Raw genomic sequence first — 18,646 nt, forward strand, 5'->3', positions numbered from 1 at the left:
TATAGGAATGATTAGTAGTAGTAGAGTGGGTACCTCTGAATCTGAGAGGCACAGGTTGGAAGCTGGGGAGGGGGTGGACAACAAGCTGGGAGATTTTGAGTGAGAAACGTTGTAGGGTACACAGAAAAAAAAAAGTCCCAGTACCTCCCTATTTACTGGCTGGGAACATCAATGGAAATCAACCAAAATAAGCCATGGATCAATAGATTTCTATTGATAACCTCTCTACTGGCTGGTTTGTAGCTGCCATTTGCTAATGTTACTGTTGTGTTGTTAATCCAAGCAAGTTGTTTAGATCAAACTCCACCTGTTGTGCCCTGCTAATTATCAGAAGGCCGTGGTAGTAGCCACAGTGCCCGCAGGCCCTTCCCAGGATCATGTGCTTCCTCTGTCACTGACTGAGCCATTGTGTCCCTGCGCCTCCTCTTCCCACCCTATCAGCTGATCGTCGCAGTCACATGCGACCCTTCCAAACGCAGCCGGCGCTAGGACCTGTCGCCTACCCGGCGCGTGCGAGAGCCCGGGGCTGCGAGTCCAGACCACTCATGTAAGCTGCTGCTGCTGCCTGTGCATTTGCTTTCTATGCGAGTTGCCTGCGACCTGTGCCGCCCTGCGCTGTGCAGCGTGTCCAATGCACCGAGAAAGGCGAAGTGAGAGGGGTGAGGGGGCAGCTGTCCGGAGCTATTTCGAGGTACGCTGGGGACACGTGAGGCTGAAGGGTACTTTGCAGGGCTCCCTTTTAAAAGCCTGGGCTGGAGGGAATAATTTGAACCCAAGTAAGTGATGAAGGGGAGCTGGAGCTTCTGTTTCCCCATAGGAGCCGGCTCAGTGGGTGCTTGAGCAACATCCCTTGTGGGGTTATTTCCATTGGGCTTTTGAAAAGTTGGCTCTGTGACCTCCAGCCCTACCTTCCACTGTGATTTTTGCAGGTCTCACTCTTAGCTTTCGGTTGTATCTGATGGAGGAATACTTAAAAGCAAACCCGGAATGTGTAGCCCTGCACTTGCTGAACATTGCATCAATTCAGGTGGGTTTCACGGGGTCCCCCCCCCCCTCCACTCTTTAAATCTGAGCTGGCTCCAGTCTTACCTGCTGAAAGGGGTCCTACAGGGTCGTAGATGTGATACAGCCAATGCGGTTTATATACATTATATACAGTCAGGAGAAAAACTGCTGCTTCCCCACATCTACCCTTGGGGCACTCCAAGTCAGGACAGGGAAAGCCAGTCCTGGTTTTACTTCCTGCTCCCCATACCCCTCATTCTATTTCTAGCTCCTTTGGTGAAGGCCATTTATAGCTTTCACTTGCAATGTCACAGTTTTCTACCTGTGTATTAGTGTCAGTGAGGACTGAGGAGCATCGGTGGGCAAAACTAAATTCCTGTCTTCAGAGTCTAATGAATTATGACTGCACACGTTCTGTTCAACCATGTCCAGTGTGCTCTGGGCTATTGAGAGGGAGAGGGTTTCCCTCTGGCTTAGCAGAGATGCCAAATTTACCCAGTTCATTGCTGAAGATTTCTGACGAGTCCTGGTTCTGAACTTAAATCCAAAAGCAGCATGGGATTTGTAGTGCCTGATCCAGCCCATTGAAATTATAAGAACATATGAATAGCCATACTGGGTTAGACCAATGGTCCATCTAGCCTAGTATCCTGTTTTTCAAAGTGGCCAAACCAGGTCACAAGTAAGAATCTCAAAAAGTAACAAGATTACATGCTACCAATCCCAGGGCAAGCAGTGGCTTCCCCATGTCTATCTCAATAACAACCTTGAATAGTTTTGTGTCATCTGCAGATTTAATCACCTCACTTGTCATTCCGATTTCCATCTCATTTATAAATATGTTAAATAGCACCAGTCTCAGTTCAGATCCCTGCGGCACTCCGTTGAGAGAAATGGCCATTTAACCTACCCTCTGTTTCCTGTCTAATAACCAATTCCTAATCCACACCGGAACCTTGCCTCTTATCCCATAACTTTAATTTTCTTAGGAGTCTCTCATGAGGAACATTGTAAAAAGCTTTCTGAAAATCCAGATACACTACATCAACTGGTTCACCTTTATCCACATGTTTATTCACACCTTCAAAGAAATGAAGCAAATTGGTAAGGCAATTTCGCTGAATCCATGCTGACTCTGTCCCGTTAAACCAGGTTTATTTATGTTTTCTGTAATTCTATTCTTTATAATCGTTTTCACTATTTTACCTGGCACTGACATCAGGCTTAGCAATCTGTACTCTTCCGGACCACCCCAGAACCCTTTAAATAAAAAATCGGCATTACATTGGCCACCCTCCAATTTTCAGGTACTACGTGGAATGCGTCTGATCTGGGCTTCCACGGTGGTAATTTTTAAACAACATCCATGCCTGATTTAAAGTCCTAACCTTTGCAGCTGATCCTTTTAGCTTCTTTTTAACCGTTTTCCTCATTTTACCATAGCTGCCCTTACGAAAATTAAATGCTGTTACAGTATATTTCCTTTGTGGCTTCACTCCAGGTATTAGCTCAGACTTGATCGTGTTACGATCACTGCTTCCCAGCGGATCCAACGCAGTTACCTCTTGTACCATGCCCTGCATTCCACTAAGGACTACATCTAAATTGGCTCCCCCTCTTGTTGGTTCCTGGACCAGGTGCTCCAACAAACAGTCATTTATTACATCTAGGAATTTTACCTGCCTAGCGCTCCCTGATGTAACATTTATCCAGTTAATATTGGGATAATTGAAATCAATGTAATTGTGCCACAATGCTACTAAATGAAACCCTGTATTGCAGGTGTTAATTCACGTATATTCATGAAAAAATGTGGAGAAAAAAAAGACTTCAGAAGCCATGGAGAAATCTCTTTACAGGAACACCTTTCAGAGTTTAGAGAACTCCTCTTCAATCACTAGTCTTCACGAAAAAAAAACCCCTCCACGCTTCTTATTCATGAAATACTTGCACACACTAGTGGCATAGCCACAGGTGGGCCTGGGTGGGCCAGGGCCCATCCACTTAGGGCTCAGGCCCACCCAACAGTAGCACATGTTTAGCGGTAGCCGCTGAAGATCCCAAGCTCTACCAGCTGAAGACTTCCCCCTGATAGTAACGAAAACGCTACTCTCCACGATACCAGCACCTGCACGCGGTCAGTTTTCAGCTCATGCCTGCTGCAGACTGCCAAGGTAGAAAGAAGCATTTTCCTGCCAGCTGAGATATCTTTTGGTGGTGGTGGGGGGGAGAACATTTGGTGCCCACCCACTTCTCGCCTAGGCCCACCCAAAATCTGTTGTCTGGCTACATCCCTGGTACACACACCTTTAACAATACAATAAGGCAGAGGCTAATTTCTACGCCATATATGCGGTGAAATACACTTTCATATATCACTTAGCTTGAGTAATCTTGGTGTCACCGGTCTGTATTCTATTCCCCAGTATCCGGTGATCATGAGCCCAACAGGAGAACCCTGTTTCGCCGCAACCGGGCTGTTTCAAGGGCTGAACAATGCTTCCAATTTCCAAGCTTCTCACATTCACCACGAGTAATGCCTCATGCCTCTTCTTGGCGTCTTTGAACATCGGAAGGCTTCTCCTTGTTATATACACATCATTTCCCCCATCGTCACTTCCGCAATGACGTCAAGAGCTACAGCAATACAACAGTAATATTGTGGAACAATTATTTTGATATATATTCCTTCACAGAAAGTTATATACCATATGACTTCATGTCTTTTATCGCCCCTAAGCTACCATTGTTTCCTTCCAAAGTTGCAATGCCTATGTTCCAATATTACATCCCTTAACGACACCTCAATTGTTTTGCTTAACCCTGCATAATATAATCCCTAACTATCTGTAACAAATTGTATTTCCAACATTCAACTCATATTGTAAGCCACACTGAACCCGCAAAAAGGTGGGAAAATGTGGGATACAAATGCAATAAATAAATAAATAAATAGTGATACTATAATCAGGAATTGCTATGGCGCAAGATTGGAAAACAGGGTTTGGCTTCCCACAAAATCAAAATGATGAAATTTTGAACATACCAGGTTTATCTTTGAATCATGCAGCATCAGAGGGAAACTGTTGTTTTGCTGTAGCTCTTTACAGAATGTTGACGTCATTGCGGAAGTGACGATGGGGGAAATGATGTGTATATAACAAGGAGAAGCCTTCCGATGCTCAAAGACGCCAAGAAGAGGCATGAGGCATTACTCGTGGTGAATGTGAGAAGCTTGGAAATTGGAAGCATTGTTCAGCCCTTGAAACAGCCCGGTTGCGGCGAAACAGGGTTCTCCTGTTGGGCTCATGATCACCGGATACTGGGGAATAGAATACAGACCGGTGACACCAAAATTACTCAAGCTAAGTGATATATGAAAGTGTATTTCACCGCATATATGGCGTAGAAATTAGCCTCTGCCTTATTGTATTGTTAAAGGTGTGTGTACCAGGGGTGTAGCCAGACAACAGATTTTGGGTGGGCCTAGGCGAGAAGTGGGTGGGCACCAAATGTTCTCCCCCCACCACCACCAAAAGATATCTCAGCTGGCAGGAAAATGCTTCTTTCTACCTTGGCAGTCTGCAGCAGGCATGAGCTGAAAACTGACCACGTGCAGGTGCTGGTATCGTGGAGAGTAGCGTTTTCGTTACTATCAGGGGGAAGTCTTCAGCTGGTAAAGCTTGGGATCTCCAGCGGCTACCGCTAAACATGTGCTACTGTTGGGTGGGCCTGAGCCCTAAGTGGATGGGCCCTGGCCCACCCAGGCCCACCTTTGGCTACGCCACTGGTGTGTGCAAGTATTTCATGAATAAGAAGCGTGGAGGGTTTTTTTTTTCGTGAAGACTAGTGTTCTCTAAACTCTGAAAGGTGTTCCTTTAAAGAGATTTCTCCATGGCTTCTGAAGTCTTTTTTTTTCTCCACATTTTTTCATGAATATACGTGAATTAACACCTGCAATACAGGGTTTCATTTAGTAGTATTGTGGAACAATTATTTTGATCTACTTATTCCTTCAACACATATTAGTGATAATTGAAATCACCCATTATTTTACTGTTCCCAATTTGCCAGTTTTCCTATTTTCTGTAAACATTTCTTCATCTTTCTGTTCCGTCCTGGTAGAGGGTAGTATGGCCCTACAATAATACTCCTTCCCTTCACACATGGAATTTCTATCCATAATGATTCCATGCTGCTATCTGTTTCATGTAGAATGCGTTGGGTTTTTTTTTTTGTGTGACTCAATTCCCACTTTAACACATAGCGCAACCCCTCTGCCCCCCAATTTGATCCACTCTTATCATTGCAATATAATTTGTACCCTGTTAACACAGTGTCCCATAACTCTCCCATCTTATTTTTTAGGCTTTTAGCATTTGTATGTAGACAAATTCTATTTTTTCCTTGCATCTACAAGCTGCTTAGAAATTGACCAGGATAATGTGCATCCTTTACTCTGCTCTTCCCTTTAAACACTCCTGGCTTTCTTTCACCATTGTTGAAACCTCTCTATTGGGATTCTCTAAATGTCCTGTTTGAATAGTATCCTTTGAGGATACTCCACACCAAACCATGCGTAACTGCTGGCTCCCCCCCCCCCCCCCCCCCCACATACTCATTTTAGTTTTAAAGCTGCTCTGTCTCCTTTTTAAAAGTTAGCGCCAGCAGCCTGGTTCCATTCCGGTTAAGGTGGAACCCATCCTTTTGGAACAGGACTCCACCTTAACCAATTTACTGCAAGTCCCATAATACACCGGGTTGGGATGGTCAGAAACCCAGGACTGTTCAAAAATCTCCAGCCGGATTTGGATAACTTGGCAGCGCTGTCTCAGGTGCTGAATTAACACCTTGTCCAGGAGTTTGTAGTTTGTCATTAGGGCTTGGGGTAATTTTAAGAAAAGTTTTTCATGTGTAAACCCTGTCTTGTATGGAAAATGGCTTTTGTAGAATTGTGCAACAGTATATACGCATATTTATTTATTTGTGACATTTATATCCCACATTATCCCAAACAAGTTTGAGTTCAATATTTATTTATTTGTGACATTTATATCCCACATTTTCCCACCTATTTGCAGGCTCAATGTGGCTTACATCGTTCTGTAATGGCGATCGCCAGTGGCGTAGGAAGGGGGGGCAGGAGGGGCGGTCCGCCCTGGGTGCACGCGCTTGGGGGGTGCCGGCCCCACTGGTTCCCTGCTCCCTCTGCCCCGGAACAGGTTACTTCCTGTTCCGGGGCAGAGAGAGAGCAGGGAACCAGCGGGGCCGACGCAGCTCCGAGTGACGTGCACTCGGGGCGGATCGGCCCTCGCGCAGGTAAGAATGCGGTCAGGGGGGTTGCGCTCCGGGGGGGGGGGATGCACTGCAGAGGGGGGGGTCGCGCCGTCCTGCACCCGGGGGGGGGGGGGCGCTACGGCACTGGCGATCGCCAATTCCGGAATGAGAAATACAAAGTGGTATTGTGTTAGAGTTCATAAGTGACAGAGTAAATTAAGCAGTCAGGTATAGAGAACAATATGGCTTATAGGATACGTAACAAAGAATAATGCATAAGAAAGTAGTTTGTTGTAAGAATCCAATTTTACAATATAGACACAGCAACAAGATGGTGCATGCTTAGAAGGTAAGGTCCGCCTTTTTGTGGACGATACCAAGATTTGTAACAGAGTGAACGCTCCGGAGGGAGTGGAAAATGTGAAAAAGGATCTGCAGAAGTTAGAAGAATGGTCGAATGTTTGGCAAATTCAATGCAAGGAAGTGCAAAATGATGCACTTAGGGAGTAGAAATCCAAGGGAGACATCTGTTCTAGGCGGTTAGAGACTGATATGCACAGACAGGGAGAGGGATCTTGGGATGATAGTATCTGAGGGCAAGGAAACAGTGTGACAAGGGGGTGGCCATAGCCAGAAGAATGCTAGGCTGTATAGAGAGAGGTGTAACCAGCAGAAGAAAGGAGGTGTTGATGCCCCTGTACAAGTCGTTGGTGAAGCCCCACCTGGAGCATTAGATTCAGTTTTGGAGGCTGTATCTTGCTAAAGATGTAAGAAGACTTGAAGTGGTCCAGAGGAAGGCGACAAGAATGATATGGGGCTTGTTCTAGAAGACATATGAGAAGAGACTGGAAGACCTGAATATGTCTACCCTAGAGCAGAGGAGGAACAGGGGAGATATGATACAGATGTTTAAATACTTAAAAGGTATTAATATGGAAACAAATATTTTCCAGAGAAGGGAAAGTGGTAAAAGTAGAGGACGTGAATTCATGTTGTGGGTTGGTAGACTTAGGAGTAATGCCAGAAAATTCTTTTTCACTGAGAGGGTTGTGGATGCCTGGAATGGCCTCCCGAGGGACGTGGTAACATAGTAAATGACGGCAGAAAAAGACCTGCATGGTCCATCCAGTCTGCCCTACAAGATAAACTCATATGTGCTACTTTTTGTGTATACCCTACCTTGATTTGTACCTGCCCTCTTCAGGGCACAGACCGTATAAGTCTGCCCAGCACTATCCCCGCCTCCCGCCACCGGCTCTGCCACCCAATCTCGGCTAAGCTCCTTAGGATCCATTCCTTCTGAACTGGATTCCTTTATGTTTATCCCACGCGTGTTTGAATTCCGTTACCGTTTTCATTTCCACCACCTCCCGCGGGAGGGCATTCCAAGCATCCACTACTCTCTCCATGAAAAAATACATCCTGACATTTTTCTTGAGTCTGCCCCCCTTCAATCTCATTTCATGTCCTCTCGTTCTACCGCCTTCGTATCTCCGGAAAAGGTTCGTTTGCGGATTAATACTTTTCGAATATTTGAACGTCTGTATCATATCACCCCTGTTTCTCCTTTCCTCCAGGGTATACATGTTCAGGTCATCAAGTCTCTGCTCATACGTCTTGTAACGCAAATCCCTTACCATTCTCGTGGTATGAACACAGTGTGGGATGAACACAGCGGATCTCTAATTAGAAAATAAATGATATAAAAAAAAAAACAAAACTTAAAGGGTTGCATATGTGTTTGCATGTCAAGTGGTGCTTAGATGGTGACTGGTTGCATCAAATAACTAACGGAGGTTTTTTGCCTGTGATGACAGTGAGAACTCCAACTAATTTAAAGCCGTAGAGCTAGTTAAAGGAGTCTGTTGAGGCTTTTTCCTCCTAAGAAAAAACAAAGAACTTTGGGATTTGAAGACACAAGTTGTTAAGCACATTAGGATTTATTAGAGATTGCATCAACTAAGGCCAGTGCTGGGCTGGCTTGTACGGTCTGAGTCCCTCATATGGCGATCTGATTTAAGGTGGGTTGGAGAGAGCTTTGACGGAACTCTAGTGGTTTGGAACACGAGGACGGTGCCGGGCAGACTTTATGGTCTTTGTCCCACAAATGACAAGACGGGTTTGGATAGGCTGGAGTGGGCTTTGGTGGCATCTCCAGTAGTTGGGAAATAAGGACAGAGCGGGGCGGACTTCTGCGGTCTTATGTCCCAGAAATACCAAAGAAGACCATAATCAAGTAAATAATATCGCGTTCATTGTAGATTTAATCTTGAATTGATAATGAATGTGACTGTTGGGCAGACTGGATGGACCATTCAGGTCTTTATCTGCCGTCACTTACTGTGTTACTATGCTTATATGTGCATCACATGTAGGCTTTCCCAGGGGAGTAGTTTGGGTATAGTTGCAAAATATGTGTATATTTGACATTGTACATATATTTATTCCTTAGTTGGATCAAGTGTAAATGTGTGATTCAGCCAGTACACACCACTACGCCTGCCTGTCGGCCACAAAATGTAAAGTGCAGAACTCATGGCAGCTCCAAGAGGGGCAACAGCAGTGGTAAGGAAAGCCCAGAGGCAGGAGTGGCGAGCAGTGGCACCAAACCAAGACATGAAGCTACACTCATTCACTGGATTGCAGCAACAAGCCGATGCAAGAACTCCTTCTTCTAATTTCACAGCTGCTGTGCAGGGGTGCAGTGGAAGTAAAATCAGAAGATCCAAGTAGATGTGCTTCTCCTTCTGCCACAGTGAAGGGGGGGGGGGCTGCTGTGCTGTTGGGGTGGGAATGAGGGGAGGGGGAGATGATTAACTGTTGGGAGGACAGAGAGAGAGGAGATGCTTCACTATTGGCAGTGATGGGGTAGGGAGAGGGGAGTTGCTTCACTATTGGGAGGGATAGGCGTAGGAAGAGGAGAGATTGGGAGATGCTTGACTGTTGCAGAGGGGTAGAGGACAGATGTTTGACTTGTTGTGAAGGATGGGGAGAGGGAGTATGTTTGCCTGTTGGGAGGGAGGGGAGATGCTATCCTGTTTGGAGGGAAGAAGTAGGGAGAATGAAGAGATGCTTGACTACTGGAGAGGTACGGGTAGGAGAAGTGCTTGACTTTGGGGGTGGGAATGGGGAGAGGAGTTGTGCACTGTTTTTGAAGGAAGGGAAGAAAGGAGATGCTGGACTGCAGGGGTGGAAAGGGAAAGATCGATGCCAAAGTCAGATATAAGGGTGGAATGAAGGAAGACAGGAGGAGAAATGGCTAAAGAACAAACAACCCTGGAAAGAATTAAGAGAAAACAGAGAGAGCCAAGCAGAAAAGAGAAACTGGGACCAATGTGCTTGGAAAAAATAAAATGCCCAAACAACAAAAGTAGAACAAGTACTGTGTAATTCAATGTATTAATTGGAATATATCAGCTTTGGGAAATGTGCATCTCTGATATTATTATATTTGTCATATACCTTTCCGGTGATAGTTCATGACAAGTTTGTACCTGAGGCAGTGAAGTGTTAAGTGACACAAGGAGGGTTAGTAGGATTTGAACCCTAGTCTCTCTGGTTCACAACCTGCTGCAGAGTGACCTTCTTGAGGTTTTATGTTACATTTCTTTGTCTGCATATTTCTGTTTTTCATTTATGGTGCCTTGTTCTGTGATTTTGTTTGTCTGACTGAAGTCTGGTGTTTGGCTAGTGTTCCTTGCTGTAGTGAGTCTGGTGATTCCGTCATTGTGCAAGCCCAGAGTATCTTGTGGATAGTGTCTCCGCACATGCCTGTGAGATCATTCCAGTCTTCCCAGCTGCGCTCAAGTCATTTCACGCTTCTCTTGCATCTGTCATCGATTCTTCTATGTACTGCTCTGCATTTGACTGGTGCTACATTCTTGAAACGTGATCGTGTGATCTGGCTTTTAGAAAGTGGTTAAAGATGTATTTGTTCATGCAAACTTTCCCAGGGTGACCCACCCACCCACCTGCTGTGATTAGCTTAGTCGATTGCTCTGTATTATTTTGATGTTACACTGATTCGCTGCTGTTCAGGCAACCTTTTATATCATCTCCATAAATTGAGAAGGGGGCTCTGAAAAGTGGCCCCTGCTATGATAGGATCAGGGCTGGAACTACTGAACTTGCTCCTAGAGGATGTGCACCTAACTCAAGACTTACCTGTATTTGAGGAAGCAGATGTAAGCCTGGCTTTTCTCCCAAGGCTATGTGGATACTGACAGTTTACTCATTCCACGCCTGGACTATTTTGCTAAACACCCTGTAATTAAATCCAGTCAAATGCAGCATGGACTAGGCGAGGCACTGGCTCAGGGTGCCAAAAGCCTTCCTCACCTGCTCCCCTGCACTGGCCAACACCTCCATCCTTGGGTCTGGCAACCCCTCTCTCTCTCTCAGACCACCCTTCCAGTCTACCTTTTAAATGCGGTTGTCTCCTCGGGAGCAGCGTTTTCCCTAATGCTGCCTGCACCAGCTCTGGTGTCTTCTCTCTGCCGTGCTGGGCCATGTCCCACCCCATCCCACTTTGAAGTAACTTCCTGTCTCCACAGGGGCACGGCAGAGGGCAGATGCCGGAGCTGGTGTGGGTAGTCAAATGCCAGTGCTGGAGGGGGCAACCACATTTAAAAGTAGACTGGGTGGGTGGCCTGAGAGAGGAGACACCAAAGTAAAAGTTGGTTCAGGGTGCCGCAGTCCCCTTAGCCTGCCCGAGTCCAGCTGCATGTATAATTTTACCCTCAGTGTAGCCACCTGTCTGTTTACACCAATGACTTTGACTTACCATTTTGTCTGTCTATAGATCCCCTCTGCATGTGTCCCCTCTGCTGTCTTGACGGTCAGATGTTTCAGTTGTATGAATGTTTATTTGGATTGGTCTCTCGCTTTTTCAGTAATAGCTAAAGGTGAGTTACATTTGGGGCAATGGAAGGTTAAGTGATTTGCCCACAATCACGGTGGGATTTGACCCTTGTTTCCGTTATTCTTAACCTTCTGCTCTAAGCATTAGGGCTACACCACTGTATCCTATTATTGCTGTTGTTATGTTTCAATTTGCCAGTCTCCAGGTGTTCTGTGCATTAGGCTGCCATGGGCTCATTTAATAATGCTGTTAGTTCAATGGAAGCTGCCTATATCCAGCCTGGGAGGTGGGTCTCTGCATAATGGTGGTTGATCACTGTGAAAGGCGGACTATAGGACATCACTATGATGTGCCTGAACCTGGGCAGACTTCTACGGTCTACGCCCTGATCGTGACTGAATAGATAAGGATGGGCTGGAGTGTAAATTTTAGCTTCATAACTTAGTACAAGAACAGTACTGGGCAGACTTCTACTGTCTGTGCCCTGAGAAAGGCAAGGACAAATCAAGGTCAGGTATACATATAAAGTAGCGCATATGAGTTTATCTTGTTAGGCACACTGGATGGACCGTACAGGTCTTTTTCTGCCGTGACCTACTATGTTACTATGTTCACTCGGAATGTACCTCCAGGCGTTTCTGCTGCGCAAGACGGGAGGAAGAGCCCCACGATAGAGAGTGAAGCATCGCCCAGCCCAATTGGCCCAGTGGTTTCTACAGTTCTCCGAAGAATGACGATACCTGAGGCGTTGTTAGCGTCTATGGTTCTGTCCCTGTTGGCCTCTGATGGGGACAGGCTTCACCCTCTACTTCAGCACCTACTGTCATCGCCGTTTCTGGAGCGACCAAGGAAGCCCCATGAGAGAGGGGTTGGTGCTTTTCCTCCTGGCTAAACCATCAAAGGTGATTCTTGATACTATCTGGGCTGAGTTGGAGTCCATCTATAAGGTATGTTATTTCATTCCCAATGCTGGCCGAGAATTTTCATGGGGTTCAGACAGCTGAAGAAACTTTAAAAACATATGGTTGGAAGATTGAAGAGTTGACAGGCCAAGTTACTCAGGTTAAAAATTCTCAAGCTACTTTATTACAGGATAATTTGCTATTTCAAAGGGAAATTTAAAATTTTGAGAACTATACTAGGTACCTGAACTTGCCTCTGTTAAATTTTCCTCTGTTAATGACAAATGAGAGATTTTCAAAGCTGGGGCTGGGGGGTCAGAGCTGGCTGCGGCAGGAATGCCAGATGCCACGTGGGAGTGAGAGAAGGAAGGTGAGAGAGAATTACTTGAATATAAACCATCGATTTATAGTCCGGTTAACAGTGGAGGAGTAGCCTAGTGGTCAGTGCAGCAGACTTTGATTCTGGGGACCTGGGTTTGATTCCCACTGCAGCTCCTTGTGACTCTGGACAAGTCACTTAACCCTCCATTGCCCCAGGTACAAATAAGGACCTGTATATATGGAAACCGCTTTGAAACCTCAGGCAGTATATCAAGTCCCAGTTCCCTTATGACATCACAATATCAGAAGTGAGCCAAGTATCGGGCAATCAAGCCATTGTGACATCACTGATGAGGTTGGCTCTTACTGGTGGAATGAGTGGAGGAGTAGCCTAGAGGTTAGTGCAGTGGACTTTGATCCTGGGGAACTGAGTTCAATTCCCACTGCAGCTCCTTGTGACTCTGGGCAAGTCACTTAACCCTCCATTGCCCCTGGTACAAAATAAGTACCTGAATATATGTAAACCGCTTTGAATGTAGTTGCAAAAACCTCAGAAAGGCGGTATATCAAGTCCCATTTCCCTTTCCCTTATGACATCACAATATCAGAAGTGAGCCAAGTATCGGGCAATCAAGCCATTGTGACATCACTGATGAGGTTGGCTTTTATTGGTGGAATGAGTGGAGGAGTAGCCTAGTGCTTAGTGCAGTGGACTTTGATCCTGGGGAACTGAGTTCAATTCCCACTGCAGCTCCTTGTGACTCTGGGCAAGTCACTTAACCCTCCAATGCCCCAGGTACAAATAAGTACCTGTACATAATATGGAAACTGCTTTGGAGTAGCAAAATCCACAGAACGGTGGTATATCGTCCCCTTCCCATTCCCCCCCCCCCCCTTTTTTTTAGGGGAAAAATGTTATCCCGTTTTATGTGCGGATGGGTTTATATTCAAATATATACGGTATAACAAATGTGAAAAACAGACATTAATTAGTACTGTGATGCCTCCTAAAGCTCAAATTCGAAAACTGATCTCTACAATACCATTCAGGACCCTGGAAAGTGGAAAGGATTATGAGTTGGGATAGTTTGGGCTACAGCCCTGCAAGTTTTCATAGAGACAGTTCCACAGACTCTCAGGGGCCGTTTTACTAAGCCGTGTTAACTGTTTGCGCACACGGATTTGCCCGTTAAACAGTGAATGTGGAAAACAAGGTTTTGGGGGCAGGAAGGAATGAGAAGGACTGTGCCTTACAGTTAACAGAGAGGCTAGTGCTGCAAATTAATGGTTAATGCAGACTAATTATCTGCATTTAGTTGACAGGGATAGTAAATGCATGCAACCCTCTCCGAAATCACCCAGCAGTTAATATGGGGTTGTGGATTGGAGAACTGTTATGTATATGTGCAGAGAAGGGCGATGAAAATCATAAAGGGAATGGGATGACCTCCCTATGAGGAAAGGCTAAAGCGGCTAGGGCTCTTCAGCTTGGGCGGCCGAGGGAAGATATGATAGAGGTCTATAAAATAATGAGTGGAGTGGAATGGGTAGATGTGAAGCGTCTGTTTACGCTTTCCAAAAATATTAGGACTAGGAGGCATTGGATGAAGCTACAATGTAGTAAATTTAAAACGAATCAGAGAAAACGTTTCTTCACTTAACATGTAATTAAACTCTGGAATTCGTTGCCAGAGAATGTGGTAAAGGCGGTTAGCTTTGCGGAGTTTTAAAAAGGTTCGGACGGCTTCCTAAAGGAAAAGTCCATAGACCATTATTAAATGGACTTGGGGAAAATCCACTATTTCTGGGATAAGCAGTATAAAATGTTTTGTACATTTTGGGATCTTGCCAGGTATTTGTGACCTGGATTGAAAACAGGATGCTGGGCTTGATGGACCTTTGGTCTTTCCCAGTATGGCAATACTTATGTACTTATGTACTTATACTGCTTAACTGTAGTAGAGCAAAGCGTTTCACAATACAGTTACTTGCTTTGATCCAAATCTGAGCTCAGGGTGAATTACATTTCCAGCTATAGGAGTATTTCCTTGTCCAGATTGGCTTTCAGTCTGTAGTACTTGTACCCGAGACTGAAGTAATTTGCACAGGGTCACAGAGCGTCAGTGGAAGAAACAGGATTTGAATGCTGGTTTCCCAAATCTGTGATTCACTTCTCCAAGTTCTGAGCAACTCCTTCGCTCCGGTTACTTCTGTTAATTTTGCCTGTTACCTTGCAGAAATTGCAAAACGTTAGGGGTCCTTTAATAAATAGGGGCCAAGGGGGAAGTGAGGGAGTGAGAACAGGGAGAACCGTCACATTTCCGATTCAGTTCACTTTATCGACATGACAGTTTTTAATGGTGGACATTTTACAAGCACTATTCATGCTTTAAACGTGGCTCTCTCGGCACGTCGTTGTCTAAAGCACGATCTCGGAACAGGTCAGAGCGAAACGTGGACGCAGCAAAAATGTAGAAAATGGCCAGAAGCGTGTCTGAGCGGTCCGGGGCGTGTCATAGGCAGTGTGACATTCTCGGTGTCTATCATCGGTTCCAGGTAGCACATCGACTTGCAGGGAATGCAAGAAAATCATTAGGTCTAATACCACCTATAAAGGACGAATAAGTGGCACCGCAGAATGTCTTTGCGACCGCTTGGGTTGGTGCTGAGTGGAGGAGAGACGATACCAGAGTCTGTGAGCTTGACTGCTGTCTGTCTGCAGTCCCACACATACCACTAGCGCCCTCTGGAGCCCACCTCTCGCCCCTCTGCTTTCCTGCCCCCACCGACCTCTCCCCTGCTACCTGTGTGCCCCCCTCCACATCCATCCCTGCCCCAACTGAATCCCTTTCTGTCTGTGTCTGCTAAGCCACCTCTCTCTATCACCATGGGCAGCCTCTGGGTGTTGGGGGGGGGGGATGGTTTAAACTTTTCTAAATAGTTTTAGCTTTGTAGAATGTAGTTTTTAGGAAGGCATGTGGGATAACGTATTTAGGAGGAAGGGGGTGTTGTAAATAGTTTTCCGTGTTGGGAGCTTATCGATGCATGTGGGTCTGTTTTTCTAAGGGGGGGGGGGGGATTACACCTTGTACATTTTTTTGTGGTGTCTGGTGATGGGAAACTTGCTGATGTGGCCAGGTTTCTGTAGGGATGAATGAAAGGGCTCATTTGAGCCAACATGATGTGGGAGACATGTTCTATTACTGAAATGAAGAGATGATACAATGTATTAGTCCTAACAATTGACCTTATTCTGTTCCCATTCAAAACCCCAAAACGAAACCAGAGCTGTTGAGCAGATAAACCTAGGCATGGCTTACCCTGAGTACTGGAGTCCACGTTTCTCCTGTACCTACCCCCATATACTTTTGTCACAGCGGGAGGCACTAAGATGGTGGCTGCATGACGACTATGGTCATGCGGGGCCTTGGGGAGGTGACCATGGGTGTGGGGGATGGGATGAGAGTCTGGAGAGAGATACGTGCCCTGAGCTACCTCATGACTTCTGAGAGTCCATGTTTCTCAGCCCACATCCCCTCCACAGTGGTGACCAGGAGGCCCGTGATGTGGTGCTTATGCGTGAAGAGCGGAAGCAGGTCCTCGCACAGGGAGTCAAACTGCTGCCAGACTTCATGTAGCCACCCTGGCTCAGGAGCCTCATGGTTATCACCATGGGCATCTGGGTAGGGACCATTGGCTCCAGGGGGGGACGTCCGCTAGAGTGTGTCTGCTGTCCGACCCCAGTAGCTGATGTCCACCAGCCTCCCCTGCTTGCCCTTCTGTTGTAGAGATGAGCTCTAGGGCCGGCATTGGGCCCATGGCACCCACCTCCCCTACCTCCATCAACCACAGGCATTATTAGCTCTGGAGGTGGAGAAGGGCCCATGGTGTTGGTGTAGCGTCTCTGTAGACTCCTCTCAGCCTTGCCCTCCTGGTGGATGGGATGGAGCTCCCCGCCTCTCAGTGCCCCCACAAGTGCTGGTCATGCCTATGTGTAAAGGCTTGGGCTCGTGTGTATGGCACACGAGGGACAATCCTACCTATTTGGTAACGCATGGCCACTGGGTGAGGAACAGGAAGTTGGCATCAGAGGGGCGGGAACTTTAGAGCCAACCATGTGCACATGGAGTCTGCAGCCCATGACTTCTCTCTGTTGTTTTGCTGCTGCTCTACAGAAGCAGTAGCAATGGTGGGGGTGGCAGCTGGAAGAAGGTCTTATAACATACCGCCCCCCCCCCTTGCCGTGTGCCATGTGTTGAGATCCTGTGCTGTATATTTATTTTTTTATTTTGTTACATTTGTACCCCGCGCTTTCCCACTCATGGCAGGCTCAATGCGGCTTACATGGGGCAATGGAGGGTTAAGTGACTTGCCCAGAGTCACAAGGAGCTGCCGGTGCCGGGAATTGAACTCAGTTCCTCAGGACCAAAGTCCACCACTCTAACCACTAGGCCACTCCTCCACTGTTGCTACTATTCCACTAGCAACATTCCATATAGAAGTCAGCCCTTGCAGATCACCAATGTGGCCGCGCAGGCTTCTGCTTCTATGAGTCTGACGTGCAGGACGTCAGACTCACAGAAACAGAAGCCTTCTACATGGAATGTTGCTAGTGGAATAGCAACATTCCATGTAGAATGTCCAATAGTAGCAACATTCCATGTAGAAGTCGGCCCTTGCAGATCACCAATGTGGCCGCGCAGGCTTCTGCTTCTGTGAGTCTGACGTCCTGCACATACGTGCAGGACGTCAGACTCACAGAAACAGAAGCCTGCGCAGCCTTCTACATGGAATGTTGCTAGTGGAATAGCAACATTCCATGTAGAATGTCCAATAGTAGCAACATTCCATGTAGAATCTCCAATAGTATCTGTTTTATTTTTGTTACATTTGTACCCTGCGCTTTCCCACTCATGGCAGGCTCAATGCGGCTTACATGGGGCAATGGAGGGTTAAGTGACTTGCCCAGAGTCACAAGGAGCTGCCTGTGCCTGAAGTGGGAATCGAACTCAGTTCCTCAGTTCCCCAGGACCAAAGTCCGCCACCCTAACCACTAGGCCACTCCTCCACTGTTGCTACTATTTGAGATTCTACATGGAATGTTGCTATTCCACTAGAAGTCGGCCCTTGCAGATCACCAATGTGGCCACCGCGCAGGCTTCTGCTTGTCTGACGTCCTGCACGTACGTACATGCAGGACGTCAGACTCACAGAAACAGAAGCCTGCGCAGCCTTCTACATGGAATGTTGCTAGTTGCTAGTGGAATAGCAACATTCCATGTAGAATGTCCAATAGTAGCAACATTCCATGTAGAATCTCCAATAGTATCTGTTTTATTTTTGTTACAATTGTACCCTGCGCTTTCCCACTCATGGCAGGCTCCATGCGGCTTACATGGGGCAATGGAGGGTTAAGTGACTTGCCCAGAGTCACAAGGAGCTGCCTGTGCCTGAAGTGGGAATCCAACTCAGTTCCTCAGGACCAAAGTCCACCACCCTAACCACTAGGCCACTCCTCCACTCACTCTCTCCTGTGACTGAGACAAATGCAGATCGGTCCAGAAATGACTTCTTCCAGTGCTGTACCCTGAAGGATCATAAAACAGAGCTATTAGTGCAGCCCGTGATTTTGTTTTTCCCCCTCCCCTTCCAGGTCACACTGGGAACACAACTCTGTGGCCTTCCATAATTGGTTGTCATTGCAGGGATGGCCAAGTTACCCTGTTCAGGCTGGAGATTTTGGGACAATCCTGGTTTTGAACTTGCATCTCAAAGCATTCTGGGATTTGTAGTGTCTGATCTGCCCATGGAAATCAGTCCTGCAAGAACCCGGAATCCAGGACTCTCTGGAACTCTCTAACCTCTCCTCCCCCCCTGCTGTTTACAGATTGGTGTAATTCACTCCTGTGCCAAGGTTCTAGGAAAACAGCCAGAGAGTAGAATTAGCTTAAAGTTTACTGCGGCTTCTTGGCTGCTGCACTGCCTGCTTTTCATTTAAAACAGAGTGCAAAAGGTCAGGCACTCCCTCCTATTTTCTGAGTCAGTGAATCTCCTAAATGAACTGAAGCTGATAAAACCTGGACAACAGACATCGGAGCAAAGCAGTTAAGAAGACCTTCCCGCACACTCTAAATGCGTGGTATTCTATAAATGGTACCAGTGGTGTAGCCAGACCTATCATTTTGGGAGGGCTCACAGTTAGGATGGGTGGGCCTCTTAAAACTACCCCCCCCCCTTTGTCCTGCGTCTCTCTCTCCCTTTTCTCCAACCCCAGATCCAG

At 46.5% G+C, this 18,646-nt stretch overlaps 1 protein-coding gene across 2 annotated transcripts in view; it reads left to right on the forward strand.

Moving 5' to 3' along the window:
• Window positions 1-497: 497 nt before the first annotated feature.
• SLC29A1 (solute carrier family 29 member 1 (Augustine blood group)) overlaps window positions 498-18,646 on the forward strand; it is a 309,536-nt gene continuing 291,387 nt past the window's right edge. Inside the window, exons 1-2 of one of the 2 annotated variants that reach the window (XM_030195748.1) lie at window positions 498-691; window positions 930-1,027. The gene's annotated coding sequence lies outside the window, so the exon portion shown is untranslated. The remainder of the gene's footprint in view (window positions 692-929; window positions 1,028-18,646) is intronic. The other variant, XM_030195747.1, reaches the window with a different exon arrangement.

Source organism: Microcaecilia unicolor, chromosome 3 (assembly GCF_901765095.1).
Source record: "Microcaecilia unicolor chromosome 3, aMicUni1.1, whole genome shotgun sequence".
Lineage (NCBI taxonomy): Eukaryota > Metazoa > Chordata > Amphibia > Gymnophiona > Siphonopidae > Microcaecilia > Microcaecilia unicolor.